This window comes from Patella vulgata, chromosome 2 (assembly GCF_932274485.2).
Source record: "Patella vulgata chromosome 2, xgPatVulg1.2, whole genome shotgun sequence".
Classification (NCBI taxonomy): Eukaryota; Metazoa; Mollusca; class Gastropoda; family Patellidae; genus Patella; species Patella vulgata.
The window spans coordinates 32833005-32852347 of record NC_065880.2 but is presented as its reverse complement, the minus strand read 5'-3'; the positions used below and the strand labels follow the sequence as shown (position 1 = coordinate 32852347).

Genomic DNA, 19343 nt, shown 5'->3' with positions numbered 1-19343 from the left:
TAAAGGTTCCGAATGAAAAATGGCTGCCCCCATGGAGATTTCTGTGGAGAGTGTATAATATCAACAAACGTCACGTTTTGGCATTGGGTTTGGGGAATTACCAGGGAATTTTATCAAACCAGCAGCCTTGAGACAATATCTCTGCTCATTTAGGTATATACACTCTACAAAAGAATTAAGCAATTTGGGACTTTTTTGTAAAAGCGACACGTTTTCTTGTTTAAAGTAAACCGGCAGCCGCATCGCAAATGTATGGGCGTAGGTACATATCACTTACTGTCATACAGCCGAGATTAGATGTAGGGTAACGGAATCTGTCGAGATTTGCCGAGTGCGATGATATGTGATCTCACCATGTACATGTATCTGCGGTATTGCATCGAGTAGTAATTAGCATATCACTATTATTATGTAATACATGATACTAATCTTATCCATAATGTTTATATCCCACATGATACTTATCTCATCCATGATGCGTCTCACCCATGATGTAGTATTTTAACCATAGTGTTTATATCCACCATGATACCTATCTCATCCATGATATGCGTCTCACCGATGATGTCGTATTTTAACCATAATGTTTATATCCACCATGATACTTATCGTACCCTTAATATTTCCTGCATTTTTTTTAACGTAAATGTTACCTCTGTTACCATATTTATGCACTCTGTGATATTAATATATTTCCCATTAATCTCCTCCGTGCTATTTATTTGCCCCGTGAAACTAATGTCCTCCGTGTAATTTTCTCCGTGATGATATAATAATTTATCTCTTCCGTGATAATATTCATCACCTCAAATCAAGACGATTCATAAAAAATCTAGACAGAATCATCCATGCTCTTTTTTTTATCATTGTTGTTCTGAAAGTTAAAATGATGGGAAATACTTACGTATGAGATTATTTTATTCGGGTCCTACTATAAATTTTGAAAAGGTAGGGGGGGGGGGGGATATGAGCGATTACTAAGCAAAGCAGTACTAGTGTATTTTTTTTTTTTTTGGAGGAGAGGGTATCCCATTTTCTATAGGATGAAATTCTATAGTATTATACACAAAGAGGTGTGGGAATTAACATTCCTGTTTCTGTATAACCACAAGGAACTCCACAAGACAATTGTTTACGGGGCATTTGAGATCTAAAACTATCCATTTTCTTCCGAAAACATGTTTAACCCGCCGTTTGCTCTGGCAAAAACAAAGTACATCTATGTGCAACTTGCTTTCAAAATAAGGGATGTTGCACCCACTTCTATATAAACCAAAAGATAATCAACAATTCAAAGACCTCTTCTTTGCGTTTAGTTCAAGCGACTATGGCATTGAATTTTAGAATTTAAAATTCAGCTAATGATCAAAGAGATTACAAGTTGGCTGCTAATTATGGTTTGTCGACAGGTGTGCCTTCAACAAATTATACAATTTGAGTTCAGAATCTGCTATAGTCATTAAAACCTAACTAGCGATACCTAACAGTTAGACTGTCTTCAAATAAATTTTATCTTTACTTCATTGACTTGTTTTAAACAGACATTATGGGAGATTAGATAAAGAGCTGGCAATTTTCACTATAATAGTTAAAAACTAGATACTGTAAAGGGAATTTGCTCAAAAATTCAGTCAAATTGATCCACTATGAACCGAGATTTTAGTGAATGAATTTTCGGCCTAGCCTCGATCATCATTATTAAAGTCGGTAGGATAAAAAACATAGTCTCGATTATCCATTTCATGATTAAATTTTGAATGGAAATCAAACAGCAAATCTGAACCTAAATCCAATAAACATCGCAGGCTAGCGATGCCAGTGAGGGTTTAGATCACATTTCGGGCCTAAAGAAAGACCTGCAAAATAAGCAGATTTAGCTCTTGCATAATGCATGTTTAAGAATAATTTATCACCTATTATTTTCTACATTCACTGGCATTTATTAGAGGGTGGGGTGTGGGATTTCTTAGAATGACACCATGTATCACCCATTCATATTATATAGCCTATAAAGAAATATTATTTTAAGACTTTATTCTTTTATTTATGGTATAAGATAAGATAAGATAAAACATCCATTTAGGACAGCATACAGTTTAAACGTGTACATAAAATTATAACGATATGACAATTATTACACAAGACACACAATATTGCATCGGAACCTCCCTTGAGGACAACATACAATATACAAAATATGAAATACAGGTGTAAAAAATTGGACGGATACAAAAATATGGAGGAGCATAAATTCAGAGCACTCATAAATATACGTATGAAACCTGCAAATGGAACAAAACGTACAAAGTAAATCACATAAATCGACAGTATAAGACCCACATACGGGGTACATAATATATCAAAATACAAAACAAAGCGTGCGCACATAAAAGAAATTAAAATATCATGCATATTTAACAGTTCAGATGTCTAAGCTTATTAATTTATAGTTTGTCATTTGGTATCACAGCAAATTAAACATTATATACTATTCAAAAAAAGTAGGGGATATTTGATTTTTAAGTGTTATTAAAGTCACCTAATGAAACTGACGAAGAAACAAATGACAAAATGAAATGAAGTTCACATTCATCGATTTATTCCAAATGATCGTTAGACTAAGTAAGGCACAGACTGACCATTATAAGGGTAAAATGATACCCGGGGTCAAACAGCAAAGTTACCACAGCATCACAACCAAGTCAGTAACGGGTAAATCCTCCTCTGTTTGCCAAACAAGCATTGATCCGACGTGGCATACTCCTAATGAGACGTCTAAGGTCATTTTGGTCCAGATTGTCCCATTCCTGTTGCAACGCAGCAGCAAGTTCTTGGACATTGGCAGGACGTTGTTGACGTTGACGTAACCTCTGTCCAAGCATGTCCCAGACATGCTCGATGGGGGAGAGGTCGGGACTTAGTGCTGGCCAAAGTAATGTGGTGATGTTCTGTTGTTGGAGGTAACCTGTAACGATCCTGGCCCTGTGACATCTTGCGTTGTCATCCTGGAAGATGAAACGGCGGCCATGACGTCGTGCGAACGGCACAACATGGACTGCCAAGATGTTGTCCCGGTAGTACTGGCCTGTAACACGCCCTGCAACAACATGTAAAGCCGTTCTTCCAGCAACAGTGATGCCTCCCCACACCATAACAGAACCACCCCCAAATCGATCATGTCTGATGACGTTAACGTCTTGGAAGCGCTCGTTTCGACGACGCCACACCCTCCTACGTCTGTCCAAAAAATCAACAGTGAACCTTGACTCATCTGAAAACATCACATTACTCCAGCGTCGATTATCCCAGTGTTGACGATCCCTACACCAACGACGTCTTGCCTGAATGTGATGATCTCTCAAACAAGGGATCACGCGAGCACGTCGGGCGCGAAGGTGATCCCTATGCAGTCGATTCCGAATCGTCTGGCCACTCACTCTCACACCAGTGTCTGTTTGAAGACGAGCGCTGATCTGATTTGCAAATCTTGGGTTGGACCCCCATGATGATCCCAAGCATCACCTGCATTCCATGCGGTAGCTATTGGTGCGTTTGGGCGTCACATGTAACTGGAAATGTTTCTTCTGTTAGGTTCTATAGTGACTTTTTTCGTAGTCATTTGCATATTTTAGTATTATGCCCCCAAAATCAAATATCCCCTACTTTTTTTGAATAGTATACATATATGCAAGAGCTAAATCTGTCTATTGCAGGTCTTCCTTTAGCTACGAGAACGTAGCTAAAAACGTTGAGATATACTGATGTGTTTAGGTTGAGAGATTAAGGTTTGTTATCTAGTCTTCCTTTAGGCCTGAAATGTTATCTAAATGATTAATTAGACATTAATTAACTTATCCAGACCATAATCAACTCTAGATGACATCGCTAGTCTGCGATCTTTTTCTATAAGACTTTTCCATAAAGTGGGGTTTGGGGGGTCCAGACATTGTTTTCAGACCTTACTACTTTTCCGTGTAAAACCTCACAAACGTACGGCAAATAAAATTGTCAATAGATGGGCTTGCTATACACCCGACTCTGTAATCGTTCATTTAATTTTACGTGATCAAAAGATTTCAATCATGCGCAGTATGTCTATTTGATAAAGCTACATTTAAATAGCATAAAACTGTTATACATGTACTGCATATTGTATAACACTAATTATGTCCTAGTTGTACTTTAGAAGAATGGGCAATTAATAATTAATTATCTCAAATCGCATGTGTTAAGCCACGTGATACGAAATCCAAGGACAATAGCGATATCACCTTGTGGAAGTGGACGTAAAACTCTAGAAACGAACGAACCAGGCTATTTTCTTTTTTTCTTTATGTAAGCAAGAGTAAAACTAATATTATTATTAAAGATTGTGACTATGGTTAGCGTCTGGGTGTTTAGGTCTAGAATTAGCGATCTAGTCGTGTGTTAAATTATTTACTGTGAGGTAAATAAAGGGAATATATACACGATCATAATATACACAGTCATTGCTCAATTCTGATTGGTTGATCAGCTCACTGTGTTGACTGTTATACAAGCTGAAAGGAAATCAAGCAAACAGTGGCCTATTTAATAACACCGTTAGACTTGGACTCTTCAAAGACGCAATACACATCAAGATGGCACCTCCAAAAGTCGATTTAAACGGGAAAGAAAAGCCCACCGATGTACCAGAAGCCGTAAGTAGACCTTTAAAGCATTTAACCTGGAAGCTTTAATAGCTTTTACCTATCCTATACAGTCACACAGGCAGCGAAAATAATACATCATAATATTATCACTGAGTAGGGTCTATAAATAAAGACACTTCATAACATAGGCCAGTGTTCAATCTGACAGCTAATTATAATGATGTTTAATTTATAAACTCAATCGATTTTTTTAAAAAAGGTGTCTGCTATCTGTGTGTATTGACTGTGTGAAATTATAATAAAATGGATGTATTAATATGGTTAGACCACAGTTTAACTTCCTGGTTGTTGGACTTTTTTAGAACAAATTCTCCTTTATTTCATTATGTAAAGCTTGTTGTTTAAAAAAAGATGGTGACTTATAAATACTGGGTATATATAGGACACATAAAAAATAGGAATTAGATAGAGTTCAGGTGGCACAACAACAAAATAGGCACAATGGGCAATGGCAAGTACTGCCAGTATAGGATAGGTCTGCCTTTATATTCATTCTTATTATTTGAGATTAACATTTGTTAAATCAAGGTCATTAATGAAGTCTAGATCTTGAGCTTATTATTAAATTTGGCATTGATTCAATAGTATTTCAGATGGCTAATCCAGGTTTGTTCCCGGCCAAAATGACAGTATAAAGAATTTACTATGAAACATGTAAATTTGAGCTTTTTTTTAGTTGGGGTGATGTAAATGTAGCTGATAAAATTGAAGGTCATATTTGAGTCAAGATACATGCGCCACAAATCACCATTGACACCCAGATTTTTAAAGATTTTCTCAGAGAACCCCTAGGATCCCCTCTAAACGTCCATCGATTTCTTCATTGATTTCTTTAATCATTTTAACACAGCATTATATTCTTTGTTAAAATCTATCTAGACTGCAGCATATGACCTAAAGTGATCTTTTATACATGCATATGTGACAAAGAAAACTAACCCATTAAGACATATAATATATAGAGAGAAATGGGGTTTAATGTCCACTAGGTTATGACACAAACTAGGTCATTTTGGGACTAACACATAGTTCAATTTTATTTCAATAATTCGCTTACGTGTAGGTTATCAGTGGGAGGGCCCCGGAGAAAACCCACAAGGTTGGACAGGCGACCCTACTCCATGTCACGTATAAGTGGGGAATCGAAACCATGCCACTTCACTCAATGACAGACCTTGTGATTTCATGCGCACGTGTTAAACCACTTGACCAGCCAAAGCTCCATGTATAGTATGTATATGTCATATAATGTGGATTGTGTATAGATAGCAGTTGGACTCGGCAGTATTGATTTGCTGAAAATATATGACATAAACATGTATAAACCCCTATTTGCAAGACACCAGAGCAAATATAAATTAATAGCATGTATTGGATGCATATCTCATAATTATCTAATTTTGTTTTGCCCAGATTGTCTTTTCATTTCCAATTTCAAGAGAAAGCAAAGTAGCCCAAAATTGATTTTCTTGCTGGTTGAATGTATGGTAAATCAATAACGAAATGGTACTGGATGAAAGCCATGTAAGAGTGCAAGAAATGGAGATAGTGGACTCGACAAATATCAATATTCTCACTTATATATGGCTAGAGATTTCAAACCTATGTTTTTAATCAGCCTTCCTGTTTATATCTTTGAAAAATCTGCCATCTTAGTCCTAAACTGATCATAAATTGATGGAATCATTAGCCTTTATCAATAATGATGCTTGGCTTATTAATTATACAGACAAGGAATGACAGAGATGGCCGATATTGAATGGAATCTAATGGGACAAAAAGCTGAGTGATGAAATGGGGCAATTGAGGCCTTGTCCATCCAACAATCAATAAGATCGGAAATATCGAGCATGATGTTATTTTCTGGAGCTCCCCTAGAAATAAGTTTCACCTTCTCCCTGATATATGATGGATGAAATGACTAATGTTATAAAAATAAAAAAATATCCATTTATATTGCAACAAATCCACTAAGGATGTTTTTATGGTGTTTTTTGATATTACATGTCAGTAAGGAAGATGGGCCAGTGTTGTTAGCAAGTCATATGATACGAGGAAGACAGTCAGTTTTATTATAATTGTTGATCACTGGTTTAAACAGTATTTTATTTAAGAGAAAATTAGTATTTACAATTTATCATTTGAAAATCTAAGTGAGTAGGATGCAGTAATAAGGAAAAATGCTTATATAGAACTGTTTGTGTACTGATTAAAATAAATGAAATGATACTGACTGAAACACGCCAAGTAGAATATAATTTTAAGCTAAAACAATGACATCAGATTTATATCTACTGTCATAGGCCTACAATATGGAAAACTATTTACATATCTCAGATAGTTTGAGGTGGTGTATGGAGCAGTAGTTTCAAAGTTTCCGACTGCCCACATCCTCGGTATCCCCAGTTGTATCGTTCTGTTCTACTCCACTGTAGGATAAGCTGTCCAGGGATATACATGTACCGGTATCACTTTTCTCGAAAATTATTTTCAAGAAACAGGGGTGGCTAGTATTTACAATACCAAGTACTAAAGGGCTACTGTAACAAAGACAACCTGTTTGTACACTTCTTACAATCTTCAGAGTATATTATTTTTGAAATATTTAAAACACTATGGAACCTGGAAATGAAATGAAATGGGGTTTAACGTCCTACTGATCTGTTTTGAACTGGGCTAATGAAGATGGGCGTACGCCATACAGTGTGCTATTAGGGAAATTTTTGCCCGGACAGCGGCACTACGGCCTACTCTTATATCAAATTCCAACTGTTAAGGGATCTTTTGCTTGCACGCCAATGTATACATGGGATCTCGGTTTTTCATCCAATCCGAACGACTAGACAGCTGTCCTTGTCAGGCCCTCCGTCCTGCATCACTGACAAGGGGGGAAACCACGCCGAAAATCTGGATGAACTTTCTCGGCCAATGCAGGGATCGAACACCCGACCTCCCGGCTAGCGAACCAGCATCTTACCCACTTAGCCACCGTGACTCTATGGAACCTGGAAAGAATAGTCATGTATGGATGATACTTATAGGTAAATGATTCTATTTGGCTGGCTAGTCATGTATTAATTACACTATGATGTAACCCTAAAACAGATTAGAAATAGAATGGATTACCAGGTAAGAATTGTATTGAGCTGTCTATATAGATGAAGCACTTTTGATTATGGGTTTTCAATAAGATAAAACAATAGTTGTATATTAAAGGTACACTACTACTGTACTAGATCATTTACTTGTATCTCAAAAGTTATAAATGTACTATTTTAATGTATAGACTGTTATCACATGTACATTCAAGAATTAATACAAAGCATCATGATGAAGATGGCAGTGTGAAATCAGTGTAAACTTTAGATGGCAAATTGATTGATTTGAATTCTGTTTGGATCCGGATGTTTTTTAAAACCCTACTATATTTAATCTTCAAACAGACTGTATTTCCTAATATTATAATGATACATGTAATATTGATTGTGGGCTTATATTCCAATTCTATGTAATTCTAGACTTTAAAAACTATCATTTCAATCTGTATTTTATGTTAGCTTTCAGTTAATGGGAGAGGGATTATATATAGGCTTTGCCTGTTTCCCAATCCTAAAATTCAATAAAATAATGTTTATTAAAAAAAAAATATATACATGTATATACATATGTAAATTCTATATATGTTCAGGATACTGTTATATACTAGGGATGACATACCGTGTTATTGAAACTGTGGCATATCTATTTTAATGTCATCAGTTAGGTCAAAATAAGTAGAATATTATAATGCATTAACTGTTCAATAACCAAGGAAATGAAATGTCTGAACCATGCTATTATCTATGATACAGTATACAATTTGAAAAATACTGAAAAGTCTAAATGTGACAATGCACATTTTCTATTACTGTCTGATCTTGTTTATTACAAGTGATCTACATGCAGAATAGATTAATATATTTTGTATATCCTGGCGGCTATTTTAACTTAAAAGTGCTCTTTACAGTTTGACCGAAATTCTCATCCTAGCTAGCACTACTCAAATAAACAAAGCATTTTGTTGAGTAGAGTTAAACTCCATGCCAAATATCATCATCTTTGACATGATTTATATCTAATTTAAATATATTAACACAATATTTTAGGACTGTGGAAAGTACAGTTAAAGGGGCATTATGGTAGATTAGATAAAGAGATGACAAATCTCGCTATAATAGTTAAAGAATAGATAATGTAAAGGGAATTTGCTGAAAATTTCAGCCATATTACTAAACTGAGCCGAGAAAACCAAATTTCAAAAACATTGTTGCCTTGATTGTCACTGATGCCGTTATAATGATAATAAAGAAAGTCTCGATTATCCACTTTTACGATTCATCAGGAACAGCAATTGAATCTGTTTAAAATGTACCCATAAGATGGTATCGAGAGTTGAGTGTAATTGAAATTGAGTGTAATCTGATTAGGGCAAAATACATGTAAATAAGGAAATTGAGAATATTGTGTCCTGTTTAGAGTTATCAGGTACAAAATCAATGCACAATACCAATCTATTCTTGACATGCCAACTTCCTCAATGTCCTGAATCGTGTCACCCAAAAGGAAGAGCCCCCTATTTAGGAATTTTATCAGTCTGTTTGAAATATTCCTGAAACCAGTGAAAGGAAGTATCATTGTTTCTGTGTTAAATTGTCTTTTCTTTGTACACACAGTCTGCTCCTTGAATCAATATAATTATTTCTTGATGTTGTTAAGCATTAATGAATCACAATTTCATACTAATTGGTAGTCTTATGAAGTTATAATTCTCATTAACAAAAATAGATAATAATTTACCTCATGAAATGACAATATACAATGTATAGTTTCTTTTGCTGTTATATATAACTATTGTTGTAACCAAATTATATCGCTAGCTGAGCTATTCTTACTCACTAGTGTCCAACCAATATCTCAAATCATTATTTTTTTTCTAACATAATTGTACACAAACAACAGCACGTATATTCAATGTATACATGTATATTATGTATTTCATCTCGTTTGTATACATCAGGGCCTATGTTAACATGCCTCAAAATGAAAAATCTGTGCTTTGAGAATCATTAATCCGTGCTTTGAAAAGATGGTATGTATCCTTGTGAATCTGGAAAGATTGCATGAAAATTTAGCAATTGAGTCATTAGCAATCATTGTGATCATCAGTCACTGTGTTCATTTTTGTTTAAATTTTGTGTTGATGATGCAAGTAGTCAGCTGCATTACAGTAATGGTTTGTCTGCTTTTGGATGTTTCTTTGGACTGGCAACGATGCCGATACACAAATCTGTAAATTATGTACATTTTTATACGGCCACAGTTTCACATTAATTTGTGCCTCAATTTTTGCCCGTTTTAGATGTTGAGAATCAAAAGATCTTGGTTGAATTCAATTTTGGTGCAACTGCTTGGGTTATGGCCTTACATACACAAAACGTAACAAAGTTTGTGAGCTTTTTAGTGTGATGAATTGGGAACATAGGATCACAAATCCTAGCGATCATCAGCATTCTGTGACCTTCAGTTCCAGAGTTAAGCCCCATTTGAAAACCTTGTGGAAGTGATAGAGGCTACCGTTTTAACTGTCTTTATTTTTCAAATTTGGTGTGAAGCATTGGGGTGACGAGATGACAAACCACATCGATATTCAGCGTTTGTGACCTTCCATTCTCGAGTTACCAAACCTTTCTAAAAACCCTGTGAACAAAATATAGGCTACAGGTTCATATTTGATGTGAGGCATTGGCTATCAATTTTCTCAGTTTTTGTCCATCTCTTACAAAATCTCGGTTTATTGTGTATGGCAAGTGTGCGTTTGGTTATAAAAGTGTAAGCGTGCTGGTAATTCAGGAAGTTTTTATCCCACTTCTGGTGAGGATTTTTTTTGTTTACGACTAATTGGTCATGATTTCAGAAGGTTTATTCTGACATAGTAGAGCTGATAAAGGTGATGAAAGAAGCTAAACCGAGCCTATCAAGGTCTGTGTGGGAAATCTTTTGTCGGAACCCAAGGGGGTAAATACCCACCAAAAAACCTCCATCTCTGAAAACTGTGCTTCATCAATAAAACCTTAAAATAGGCCCTGGTATACATGTATGAAATGGGGTTTAGCATCCTACTTTTCTGCAGCAAATGGGCTAATGAAGATGGACATATGCCATACAGTATGCTACGAGGGAAATTTGGCCTTTACAGCAGCATTACAGCCTACTCTTATTTCGAAATTCAATTGTCATGGTATGTGTGTGCCAATGTGTACACGTAGGTTGAGTTCGAATTTCGTGAAAATCAGACTGAAACTGACTGACAAAATGGCTACTCCTTGTACGCAGATAGTGTAAAAGTGTGTAATACCAAGGTTGGGGAGTCCACAATGTGGACCCTGTAGAAGTCTAAAAAAAATTCCGATTTTCATGAAACTTAATATATATCTTTATATCCAAAAATATCTCAGTACTTTATGATATTTGCGCATTTCAGATCATAACTTCCTTGATTATGATCACTGATTGTACAAAAAAAACCCGCTTTCTTTTTTAGCTTGTTTTCTGTCCATCTCTTGCAAAATGTGGGCGTATCTTGCCTGGCAACCACTGGTTTAACTATTTTAACAAGAACTGTCAGTTCTTTATCTCTATCTGCCATAATGCATCTTTAATAAGTCAATATTTTAAAACTTTGATTTCCGTTTAAAAGTGTGTTGATCAGGATGACAAGAATAATGTCAGTTACATGTGATACATACATGTACAAAGTCTATAAATAGAATATGTGTCACGTTTCAGTTTTTGTTTATTCACTTAAGATACTTATGTGTATCGGACCGGTACTTATTGTATATATCAAACATTCTTTGGTCAGGTGTAACATATTACACATTCGACAATGATATTGTAGATTTCAACCCATATTGAAATGTGGTAATATATTATTGTCAACCCTGTCTATGGCATGTGGGCTTTCTAGAGGACAAAGTTATCAATTGATTTTCAAAGTTCTAACCCAGAGAAAATTCTTGTTTAACCCTTTAGAGGTTGTGTTTATCATCCAATTGATTTTACATTTATAGACAATGTATATGTTTTCATCAGACGAACAATCCTACCTGTATGTGTACATTTTCTACTTATATTAGTGCAAAACTGAACTACAAAGATATCACATTTTAATAACTTCTGTTTATCGTGCCTCGTTAATGCCCCAATTACCTACAAAATGATAACGATATGACAACAAATAAGGACTGCAAATTGCACTTGTTTCATTACCTGGCAATCTTGATTTTTATATGCCCCATTATCATGTGGACATATATTGTCGTCACCTCCAACCGTCCAGAGTCCAGACGTCGAAAGTATAAAAAAACGAAACGAAATATAGATCTGTATTTTAATCAGATTGTGTATGTTTATAACCCAAAGATCTTGGATCCTTTCGATTTTCGCGCATATGGGACCGTAACTTCCTGGATTATGGCCTGCGATTGTTTAAAAATTCAAGCTATCAACTTGAGGGTTCCTCTAGAGGTCACAATTTGTATCTTGTAAGAAAAGGTTTTCTTGTTGTTTAGCTACATTTTGATTTAAAAAAGAACTTAAAATAATTTGACCATTATATAGTATCATCCATCAAATATTTTTTCTGGTAGACATACAGTTTTATCAGAAACTGCTGTCACTTGGTATCTTTTCTTGCTCATAAACATGTAGCTGTGAAATCACATTGGTTATGCATTAGTTGGCTTTCTACATTTTCATAATTGTATCTATTTTTTACAGTTGCGAACTGATTTATCCCATGGTTTAAAAAATATTTTATTCAATAATCTGAATTAGAATGAACAACAGGCAAAAGCCTATAATTATTATATAAATTCTCTCCATATAGTTGATGGTATTCTGAAATCATTTGCATGTAGACAAACACATCCAGACATAAAAAAATTAACAGCAAAAATACTATGGGACAAGAAATGTACATGTATACCGGTATTTGTTGACAAGGCACTGAAAATGACACCACCTTAACCCTTTTTATTCAATATTTATGCATATAAATTATAATAAACACATTTTATAAGATGAGACCCTTTGTTGTTGATCTTTTTGTCAACCTGGGGCTAGTTTTTTTTCTGCCTTGTCATTATGTTTACAGTGTAAATAAACCCAAAACCTGTTTTTTTTTTTTACGTATTTGTTATACAAGCCTATTGATCATATAATTTGAATATATATATATATAATTATGTATGTACACAACACAGTGATTATATATATACCTGATGGTGACATTGCTATTATTAATTCATTTGAAATATTGTGACGTCAGAAATACATTGGCGATTAGTGAACCGTATCTGACTTTGAAGAACATACTTTATGTGACTCACCCAATGTAAAAAGCTGAGACATTTCTTAACTGGAGAATCTCTTTCAAAATTAACATAAAACCTAAGGCAAAGTATTATGCCTATATTACTTTAGACTTTGTATAATGGATTAAAACATTTCTTTTTGTACATATACTTGTGGGGGGTGGGTGGACGAATGGTTAACGAGTGCGCGTTGCATCATAAGGTCTATAATTGAGCCAAGTGGCGAGGTTTCAATTCCCCGGTTGTACGTACATGTAACTAGAAGTAGGGATGCCTGTCCAACCTCGTAGATTTTCTCTTGGTCCTCCTGTTTCCTCCCACTGCTAAAGACCGATACGTGCAAGCAAATGACCTAGTTTGTGTGGAGTGGACGTTAAACCCCATTTCTCTCTATCTACATACTTGTCTTCATTTTAATATATAATATTTTTAATTTTTGTATCATCATTACATGTCATCTTACATGGGTAATGAAATAAAGGGCAAATTACCCATCTCAAATCTCTTTATTATATGTATTTATTCCATCAACACATCCCCCATCCCGCTCTACAAAAAAAAATAGTGGACACTTTGAAGGCTAAAGTTATCATCCGATTGACTTCAAATTTATACATATTGGTTAAGGTCATGAGATGAGGAAACCTATTGATTTTCAACGATTCCAATAATTACTGCCAGAGTTATGGCCCTTTAGCACTTTGAAAAAATCTTCCAGAGACTCTAGAGGCTAAGGTTAATCTGTTTGACTTCAATCTTATACACATTGGTTAAGGTCATCAAATGAAGAAGCCTGTTGATTTTCAATGATTTCCTATAATTACTGCCCTTAACCTCGATGAAAAATCTTGTGCATTCTCTAGAGACCAAAGTTATCATCCGATTGACTTTAAATTTATACCCTAGATGAGATCATGACCTGCCTTGCAAAGCAAAAAATTAAATTACAATGGAAATCTTATTCACACAACTTATTTCCGTTGAAACTTTACGGCATCCTCTATTATTGGACAACTAAAGGTGGAAAGTTTGTACTCAGTCTGAAAAAATGCTAATTTTATTTTCTGTTCTATGAGAACTCCTGTAAAAAATGTTCTTATTTCTTCAGGAAAAAGACTTGTTTATTAACCGAAAGTACTTAGTTTTGCTGTTCAAAAGCTTTTAGTTCCCAACTTTTAAGTTTTGAAATTTTAAACGAAACATCTTTCATGAGATTCAAGTATCTATTATTTATCAAGACACTGAAGAACCGAAAATCAAATTGCATGGCGTAACCACAAAACATTTTCTGGTATGAAATTCCATATTTTATCTTACAGGTTGTGGTGGATCAGTCTACTGAATCCCATAAAAATGCCAACCTAAGAGAAGTTAACCGCAGGCGAAAAAGATGCCGAGCTGCGGCAGTGGTTTTGGTGTTTGGAGTTGTTATCATCGGAGTAGCTTTGGCGATCATGGTGTTTGCTCACCGACGTCACAGAAATGTAAGTCTGGTCTTTCTTCTTATTTATTTAGTTAACTTGTAATGATAATGATACAATGCTCCATTTCCCAAAGGAACATATCCAGAAATATAACATTTTTTGATAAATACATTAAATATTTTCAACAGTTATAACAAATATGGTTTTGATAAGCAGAAATATGGATGGAATCAATTAAACATACCAGTATATAATGTTCAAATTAGTCCCGAAATGACCTAGTTTGTGTCGAGTGGACGTTAAACCCCATTTCTCTCTCTCTCTATATAATGTTCAAACAATTAAACAGATATTTTACTTTTTAAAGGTACATTAGTCCCCAAAAAAGTATTTATAGGGTAGTTATTTCCAATAAAAGATATGGCATATTTCGTATATATACATGTATATGGAAAGCAGATACTCAATCTTGATTCCCTGAAAAACACCCATGAGAAAGTGTCACTTCATGTGACAAATCAGGATTCTTTAAATAGATTCCTAGACAAATCAGGATTCTTTAAATAGATTCCTAGACAAATCAGGATTCTTTAAATAGATTCCTAGTCCAAATATTATCAACAAATACATCTGTACAGTGTTTAAATAGTTTCTCAAAATTATTACTACTTTAATACACAAGATTATTACTTTAACTTAAATACAAAAATACATTTCCAGGATTTTACTATTTAAGTAATACATCTGTACAATTTTCAAACAATTCTTTAATATTATTACTTGAACGCAAAAAGTCAATTAGTGCTTTCAGGTATCAGTGGAAAAGGTGACATTATAGCCATTAATCTATTTTTATTTTTTAGGAATTTGGCAGATGGGGATTCTGTGGAACTAAAGACAAACCTTATAGAATCCATGAAAACGTGCATATTGATAACGACAAACAACTTATCTATGTCAACAATACAAAGACAGGAGAATTTGGTGCCTCACATGCCATACATGATTACAGACAGGTATGGGTTAATTCTTGGTCTTGCTACCCGCATGGCCCATCCCCTCACCCCCATCATAAGGAATGTTTTTCACACCTTTGTCATTCGGCCCAGTCATTCCATTTGGTCCATCACAAAGTAATTACATGTAGCTATTCTTGGTAACATTGGAGTATAAGTGTTGCATCACTTACATGATGAGACTAAACACCATATTAACATTCTCTGTAGTATTTCTGTTCTGGGATAGGACCAATCAAATAAGAGGGGGATTGGATAGCCGAATGGTTATCGCATGCATGCTGTATCATAGGGTCTGTCATTGAGTCAACTGGCGTGGTTTTTCCGGGTCCTCCGATTTCCTCCCATTGCTAAAGGCTCCTACGCACAAGCAAATTATTGAAATAAAAATTAACCATAGGTTAGTCTCGAAATGACCTAGTTTTTGTCGAGTGGATGTTAAACTCCATTTCTCTCTCTCTCTTTCTCCAATCAAATAATGAGTTTAAAATTTGAGTAAATATTCCTGTGTAGGTTAAAAATGTCTTTGCATAGATAACATCTTATGTGTCTAATTGTTGAGTTACATAAACTAACCAATCAATTCCAAGTGAATTCCAATGATTTTGAATGTGATGGTGTTCCAGGAAACAGGGTATGCTATGCATACTTTCAAGATGGCTGCTTATTCGCTTGAGCAGTGGTGTTTCATTTATTATCAAAAAATTAAATGAAATGAAATGGGGTTTAACGCATTTATTATCAAACAAGTGGTTGACTCGGCTTAGCACGGGTATAGCCATAAACCAAAAGTAGCATAACTCCCAAACCGGAAGTGGTAGGCCATCGCCACCAGGCCAGTGTTACTCGTTAGTCCAAGCTACCCATATATACCAAATTTCAGTCTCGGGACAGCCCTAGTGTAGCCGACAACACTGAACAGAAAAACAGACAAATGACAGTAATAGATATTATATAGATTAATATTTGCTTGGGTTTTTTTTGTTCTTTTTCAGAAAATGTCTGCTTACCGTGATCCAGAACACAAACGATGCTTCGTTGAACCTCTACCTAGAGAATTTGAAGACGGAATACATGCATGGGGTCGTGATGATGTAAGTTGGGGTTTGCACCTTTGTTGTCTCTTTATATTTTGACAAAACATTCAGTCTCCAGCTCCCCAATACATTGTTTTCTTTCAACAGCAGCAGATTTTTATTGGGTAGATATTATGTATTTGTCCTGGAGTTCTTTTTCAGATAGGGTGCACATTAAATTTGTTATGTGCTACATGTATGATGTATATTGTATATTTCTTTGACATCAAATGAATATGTTATTTTCAGATGAAAAAAAGTTCATCGGGACAACAAACATATAATATTATATAAAATACTTGCTTATCGAAAATCGAGGCAGTGGCAATTTTAGAGTATACGTGTAGTTTTTGTGTTCATATTTTACATACCAGCCCCTTATTTCATAGTTCTTACTTTTGTCTAGTCCTTCGGATGAGACGAAAAACCGAGGTCCTGTGTATATATTGGAATGCACGTAAAGGATCCCCTGGCAGTTGGAATTCGATATAAGAGTAGTTTATATTGCCGCTGCCCGGGCAAAATTTCCCTCATAGTGCACTGTATGGCGTATGCCCGTCTTCATTAGCCCAGTATAGGAGTAGGATGTTAAACCCCATTTCATTTCATTTCATTTCTTACTTTTTTTGTATTTGAATATAATACATGTTACTGAATGTTGAATACTTTATTGTCAGGATGATGAAGAAAAGCCTCAAAGATATTATCATGCCGAGCCCCCAACTTCTCCTGAAGATGCCAGGCGTATGTGGGGTAATAATATTGCTGATCACTGCAAGGGTCATCAATTCCACACATTGACCCCGAGTAAGTAGAAATGAATTATGATTGTCAAACCTGAACTAGGATTCATCCAGTGACAGCTCTTGCTAGAATTTAGCCATTATGAGGTGGTCTTTTATATTTCCCTAGAAGGACAAAGAATCCTATTAATTTTCAAAGGATTCTGATTTCTTTCCAAGTTTTTGTCAGAAAAATCTTGTAAGTGCTTTAGAGACCACCAGATTGAGAAATATTTATGTGAATGATGAAATATGTTTACATTGTTTATTTGGGTGAGACTAATTATCTTGTAAATGCTCCTCTACATGTAGTTGCCTATAAAAGACAGAATTTAAGGACTGCATGGATAACTTGGCTACTGTGGACATATGTTTTGTTGCCTGGCAACCCATAATTTGGATTCAAAATATCATGTACAAAATTATAGTAATATAATGATCTGGTTAAAATCATGTCTTAATTTTGATACATTTCAGGTCCACATATGCCTCCTAAACCCAAAATTACAGAACATGTGATTATTATCATCAAGATAGTTAGTGTTGATGCCATACGTGTAATCACCATTGATATCCATCAGAATTAAAACTAATATATGGTTTTCTTTTCTTTTAATCTTTGTTTAAAGTTCACTGATAACACCTCCATGTATAATGTTTAGCAGATAAGCTATCACTCTATTTGTTAATTGTATACTCATCACAAATTGTTTTGCTTTCTTGAATTTTTCAATCTTTTTTTTTTTAAAACGGTCCCAACACATTTTTAATACGATGAATTTGTTTTCTTTTGTTTTCGATTTTAAATATATTTAAGCAAACAATTTTAAAGATATTTAATCAAAAATTTACTTTTTTTTTGTGATAATTATTTTCATACTACAAACATAATGTAGATTAAAATATTGTATTTACACTTTGATCTGTACTGATTGTATATTTTTATATTTTTGTGTAACATAAGACTACACCACTAGACGCTAAACTTTATTGATAATACTGTGAAAAATAAAATTGTTAATCTCTGTAATACTCGAATTCTCTCTTGTAGTATAATATAACATTCCATCTATCTAATAATTTATAGATTTGTTTTGACTTTGTCTCTCTTAATAAAGTTTTGTATTGTAATTAATTCAGATATTGTCATAAAACTTAGTTACATTAAGATATGTGAACTCTTGCGTTAAACATGGGTGTGTGTGTGTGTTGGGAGGCACTTACTAGTAGAAAATCATGGGTTGGAAATCCAGCCTTTGAATAAAGATAATTTAAACTAGTAATAGTTATGCTCTCAGTACAGCCAACCGAACTCTTAGGAAAGTCGGACTTGCAATATTATCTTAAACATGATACATTAAGCAAGAGCTAAATCTGATTGCAAGTCTTTATTTAGGCTTCAGATGTCATAGAAATTATAAATAAGATCTTTATTTACACAACAAGCACAAAATCAACTCTGTAGACCCACGAATGGCTTGGATTCGTCTTGGATTTAAACAGGATTTCAATGATTGATTAAATTTTTAAATGGATTCGTAAGTGGAGATTAACCGTTAGGTTGACGTCATACTCCCGGAAATTTTAGTTCGAGGCTAAATGATATTTGTCTATTTGGTGCAATGTCTATTTTCTGTCTTGTCCGCAGGTTTATCTTGTAGATTTTTGTTTTACGTGTAGTGCGGTCCCCCTGCACTTACTAATAGAGTGTACGAAGCGAGGCCGTTGTTGAGCAAAGCGGCATGTCAGTCAATTTGATTGAAAGGTCGATATATACGGTCTTGATATTATGTTTAGTTGGGGTTAAAATGAGAGTTTGGATGTCGGTATTATATGCTCTTTTGTCACTTGCGTTTACAGAAAAATTATGAAAATTGATAAACATCGCAGCTAACATCACCCCAGTTGAATTGTAGCCCCATTGGATCACTGTTTCC

General features: G+C 34.7%; 1 long non-coding RNA gene across 3 annotated transcripts; it reads left to right on the top strand.

The window, feature by feature from the left end:
• Window positions 1-138: 138 nt before the first annotated feature.
• On the top strand, window positions 139-18541 carry LOC126810439 (uncharacterized). Of its 3 annotated transcripts, none has more exons than XR_007675222.1 (7): window positions 139-153; window positions 4517-4682; window positions 14428-14592; window positions 15396-15548; window positions 16544-16642; window positions 17302-17431; window positions 17884-18541. It is a non-coding gene; the product is annotated as an uncharacterized LOC126810439 (long non-coding RNA). The 3 variants fall into 3 exon arrangements; XR_007675223.1 differs by lacking the exon at window positions 139-153 and adding an exon at window positions 357-371; XR_007675221.1 differs by lacking the exon at window positions 139-153 and adding an exon at window positions 3771-3785.
• The last annotated feature ends 802 nt before the right edge of the window (window positions 18542-19343 follow it).